The sequence below is a fragment of the Myxocyprinus asiaticus genome, chromosome 33 (assembly GCF_019703515.2).
Source record: "Myxocyprinus asiaticus isolate MX2 ecotype Aquarium Trade chromosome 33, UBuf_Myxa_2, whole genome shotgun sequence".
NCBI lineage: Eukaryota > Metazoa > Chordata > Actinopteri > Cypriniformes > Catostomidae > Myxocyprinus > Myxocyprinus asiaticus.
In genome coordinates, this window is record NC_059376.1 from 32834314 (window position 1) to 32840199 (window position 5886).

Consider the following 5886-nt stretch of genomic DNA (forward strand, 5'->3'; position numbering starts at 1 on the left):
ATTTCTCAGTTCAAACGTAACTGATTACAATTTGTAGCTGTTCAAAAGAGTGCAGGGGTTCTCAGCTGGTGGGTCACGACCCAAAATGGGTTGCAGGTCTATTCTGAGAGGGTCGTGGACAGATGGGGAAAACAATAATAAATGCAAATAATAACAGTAAGAATAGTAAAATAAACAGGCTTAACTTAAAAGGGAGGAGAAAATGCTTTCAATATTTATTTATTTTTTGCCGTTAACGTAAAAGGCAGTGCGTCCAATCAAACGCTACAGTAGTTAAAGTCCCCATAAAGTGCTTAAATGAGCGCAGCTTTCTTTACTGCTTGACATATATCCTACTGAAACATGAAGAATACAATGAACAATTTTTGGAGGGTTTAAAGGCAGAAATCTGAAGCTTATAATTTTATAAAAGGACTTACATTAATTCTTCTGTTAAAACTCATGTATTATTTGAGCTGTAAAGTTGTTTAAACTGTAATTTTTACAGTCAGTTTAGAGTTTTAGGGCTTGCTGACATTATATATGATGTGGAAATAACTTTACACAGAAAAGGTAAAAAGGTTTTATCACACTAAAATCATATTTACAGGCATATTGTTTTTGTCTTATGATTATACTTTTAAAACAAAATGATTGGCCCCATTCACTTCCATTGTAAGAAAAGAAGGGGCAGGTCAAAATTTCTTTTTGTGGTGATCAATATTATGCCAAAAATGCTGTCAACTGAGGTTAACTTGTATTGAACCAGGAATATTCCTTTAAGTGATTCTTATTGGAAATTCTATTTGGAACAACCCACCAGCATGGATTGTGCTCCCTTCGACGTGCCCTTCAACGTGCCCCCTAGGGCATCATCAGTGGTGGTTAGAACACAGACATGAACACTGAACAGATGTAGTGGGGAAGTGCATTCTCGTTTAGAAAGCATTTGACTGGGCAAAGTTTTTCAGCAACATTGTGACATCAAGAATTTTCTTGGGCCAGAAGAGTGAGACTGCAGATTTTAAATATGTATGTTTGCTGAAAGCAAATTTTGTCAACGTTTAGAAGTACACTATAATACAGAAGAGCTTAAAGCTAATAGGCATTGGCTAAAAGTTAAAAAACTGTAAATTCATATGTGACAGGGTAGAACAAAATTAGGCAGATACCAGCACTGACAAGTTGCTAAACTAATAAATATGGGATGTGCTGACCAAAATAATCCAGGTCCTTAAGCAAAACCACTTTTGAAAACCACTTGTCTAAAGCTTAAATCACATTTTATCCTCATAAATGTTAATGTGATTAGGAGACAACAATCACTCTGTTTATTTCTTTTGAGGCCTTTGGGTTTTAAAAGAGTACAATATCCCTCAACCAGGGCTGTCTCCATTCAGAAACAACAGGCATTATTCACCCTGTAGGATGTGGACGCGCGACCCAGACTTCAGATCACAAAGCTGCACTTTAGGGTCTTTGGTACCAACCGCCAACACAGAGCACAATAGAGCTGAGTGAGATGAATAAGAAGACAGCAACAAACACATTGGGCTCAGAGCTCCTATACAGTAACACTGGTAACGAACACATTAAACACAACAATTTGTGTTACTAGCAAATTAAGACACAATATGTCGCGAGGTTTCTGAACTGGAAAATTGATTATGCACATTTTGGGAACTGCTGAATATCACCTTTAATGCTTCCTAATTATATACTCTGTAAAGATAATTCAGAGAGGATAAAAAGATGTAATACAAAATTACGTCAGTGGGCAGATTCTAACATATGATAAATATCAGTGTCGGAAATTAACTTTTTTATTAAGGGTAAATATTTGCACCCTGGACTAATTATATCTAATGTTCAATGCAATAATATGTATTCCTATGCCTAGAATAGAATATTTAAAAAAATATAACAGATATTTTTTGTTTTATTTTAGAGCCATTTTTGTCACTTTCAGTGGCATTTTTACCCCAAGTCCCCACTAAGTTCTGTCCCATGTAAATATAAGGTTATAGAGAATAGTTTATTCAGTTAAATGGATATATAAAATCTATATAAACAGTAGCCTGTAGCAATGTCACTGCTTACTGTACTATGGAATATTATTTCAAATCAAAATGATTGCTTAAAAATCATCCTGGTTTTGAAATAATAAAACACACCTGCTACGAGACTGTGTTTCCTGGCTATAGGAGACATGTGATGACAGTAGAAATTGCCAACATCCTGGAACTGCTCAGCTGGCTGAATGAAACATATAAACCATGTAAGTCCAAAATAATAAAACAGCATTGAAAACAACAGTTTTATTGCTTAAAATTCATCCCATCAATATTCTATGGCAGAACATATGGAAGTACACAGATGATCACATCTTATTTAAATAGGCACTTGTGTAGGTCTATACTGCTGTGAGCTGTCCAAAGACAGTAAATGTTGCTTGGACACCATTCTTTGTGTCAGTTACAAAGTAAATAAAAAAGGCCCAGATACAGGGCCAACAGATAAGGGACATTTGACATCACAAAAGAGCCAATGTTTAAGCAGAATGATGGTTCCACAACAGCGTATTGCTTTCATTTGCTGGATAGTTCACTGAATTACTCAGCATACATTGGGAAAAAAATATGTAAACTTTGTGGGCTGGGCGAATCCTAGCAGGTGGTCATGTTATTTAAATTCTGCATTATAAAAGCTGAAGTGTGTAATTTTCTCTATGATAAAAAAAACTTTCACCTCTCCCAGCTTATGCAGAGACAACTATAAGTCATTTATATAACTATAAGTAAGCCATTTTTAAAATGATTCCCTTAAATAAGATGTGGCGCTATCTTATCATTGCTCTGTTTGTTTGAGCATCCCAACCAGCCTGATTGGCTCAACCAATGGTGCGTCTTTGGGGCGGGATTATCTGTTTGTTAACCAATGGCAGGCAGGGAGTGTTTGAAGGAACGTTTGAAAGCGATCATTATTTTTGCAATTCCGTTTTGGAGGTGCAGAAATTACACACTACAGCCCTAAATGTTATTTGTAGTTTATGATTGAATAAGCACAAGCAAAGAGTTTGGTTTGAAGTTTGAGGTTGGAGGACGTACACACCTTTAGAGTTTCTGTGTTCCAGACTTTCATGGTTTTGTCAAACAAGCTGGAAACGAACATACCAGTGTCATGCGGGTACCACTGCACTGTTTCGACACTGAATTTATGCACATGCCAACTGGACCTTTACAGAAAAACACAGTTGAGAAAGTTACACATAACCTAATCACACATCAGCACAACATTGCAGTAGATAGACTTTAAAATGAGAAAATTAAATACCGCCGCCTGGTGGCCACTGTACCACAGCGAATGATGAGTGAGCCACACTGACCTGCCCACTGTGCAGACTGCTTTGCAAGTGTAATGAGGCTTCTTGTTGTTTTCCAAGTCATAGATCACAATTACTCCATCGGATCCACCTGACAACATACTGGAAAGCAAAACAGCCCAGATATTTACTTGTAAATGAGAACATGCTCTATCTTAGCAATAAATAATATTGAATACTAGATAGATTGATGGAGGCTTAGGATTTGATCTTATAGTTTCCATAGGCTACAGCTTAGTCTTTATCACTATATCTTTTATATATTTAGAAAGACCATCAAATACTGTCTCTCTGCTACTTGGGGTCATTACAAGAAAATAACTGCGTGTTAAGTGCATATAAATTACTTTGTTATTGCCTAGACTAGAGTATACATTCTCTTCTAGCTTGGGGGAGAAAACTTACTATCTTCCATCAATAACCCGATGTCCAGGGTGTTAATTCCATTGCCATGGATACGATCAACATCTCTGTCATGGTTCAGCTCCAGCCTCAACACCCTTAAAAAGATACAGCACATGAGGGATAGATCCCAGGGAATACAGTCATCCCTTAATCACTGTTTGGGTCATTTTTGACCTGGATCAATTTATTTATTTTAATAAAAATGAATTCCTTAATCTAAGTGGTACAAGGCTTGCTGACTTTTCCTAAACTTGCCACCTGAACACACACACACACACACATAAATTGGACTAGATTCAATGAGTCTATATGGTTTTATCAAACAATCCCCCATTTGTTCGGTTCGGGTCAAATTTGACCTACCATAGGAGATGAACGGGTGAGACTATAACACAGATCCAATTTTTTTTTTTTTTTTATAAAAATAAATAAATCAGACCCAATGCATAAGACACATACATAAATGAAGGGGTGAAACTAAAAAACATCTACAATGCAACACAAACACACATATATACACACACATGTACACACAAATGCACACACACACACAAAATTAATGGGTGAGACTATAACAGAGCATTTTTTTATTTTTTATTTTTATTTTGTCAAATAAAAATTAAAAAGAACATACACAGAAATGAAGGGGTGAGAGTCAGACTTTAACACATCCTCAATGCAGAACACTCACAAACACAAAGAAATTAATGGGAGAGACTATAACAGAGCAATTGTTTTTATATTGTCAAAAAAAAAATCAATCAGGCACAATGTAAAACACACACACGTGCGCACGCACACACGTCTAGGTCAGATCAAAGTCTTAGTCTGACCAAGTGATTTAAAGAATGCTACAATTTTACAAATAATTGACTTTTTATAATGTCTAAATATATATGCAATGCATAACTTGTGCTTCTTGTTCTAGAGTTTTATGGCAGATTGAACGCCATTCGGCGCATTACTGCCACCAACAGGACATTTTAAACCTCACGAGAGAGAGAAAAAAAAGGTATTTTGTCAAATCCTGGCACTAAAGCCAGAAGACTTTAAAAATTATATAACATATTTTGAGGTTTCAGATATTTTGTCCTTTGGGCTAAGAAGTGTGGATAGGGAACAGGTGGTTACACGAATTTTCATTCATTTACCATATAATTCCTTCCTCGCTTTATCAAATTTCAAACATTCAAGTAATACATGGGATACAGTTTCAGACAACCTTCCGAGCCTAAGTCTTACATTTTTTTCTCTCTTCCTAAAAATGTTTTTTATCTCTTCCTAAAAAAAATTTTCTCTCTTCCAAAAAATTTTTTTTCTCTCTTCCAAAATTTTTTTTTCTCACTTCAAAAAAACATTTTTTTTTCCTCTCTTCAAAAAAAAAAAAAAAAAAAAAAAATTATCTTCAAAAAAATCTTTTTTTCTCTCTCTTCAAAAAATTGTTGTACTCTCATTCAAAAAAATGCATGCGGTACCAACCTTGGCCACCAGGTGCCACTATCAGTAAACATGTAATCTTATGCTTTTAATGCTTTCTCTGTTGCTATATAGTTGAATAATACATTTATTATTTATTTAAGGGTGTTGTGACTATTTAAATGTCTATGGTCGTGACATCCTGTACAAAAGAAATCCGATTTCATTGGCTAGGCACCAACCTATAAAACGACTCCTTTGCGCCCTCCACCTGCCCCGCCTTTATTTCTCGCCAACACTGAGTTTGCAAGTGCACAAGTCCAAAAAAAAAATTTTGGAAGAGAGAAAAAAAAGTTTTGAAGAGAGAAAAAAAAACAGTTTGAAGAGAGAAAAAAAAAAGTCCTCACCCCTCACCAATTTGTTTGGGATGAGCATTTTACATTGGCGTAACTGTCTAGCTCATGTTTAAACAGACCAACAATATTTGGATATTTATTTGACATTCTGCATCTGGAACTCTTCACCTCTGCAGTAGACAGTGTGTTTGAAATGCACAGATAACTTGTTATATTAAAATATATTATTATAATTAAATTCCACCATGAAAGACTGCACATGACATCCCCGTTCAGTCGCGAGGATTTAATTTATAAATGATCTTTTCGTTTAGAAATTAGATTACTTACAACAATATTAACATTACC

General features: G+C 35.4%; 1 pseudogene; it reads right to left on the reverse strand.

Moving 5' to 3' along the window:
* Window positions 1-1391: 1391 nt before the first annotated feature.
* Window positions 1392-3881, reverse strand: LOC127424071 (DNA excision repair protein ERCC-8-like; annotated as a pseudogene).
* Window positions 3882-5886: the final 2005 nt, after the last annotated feature.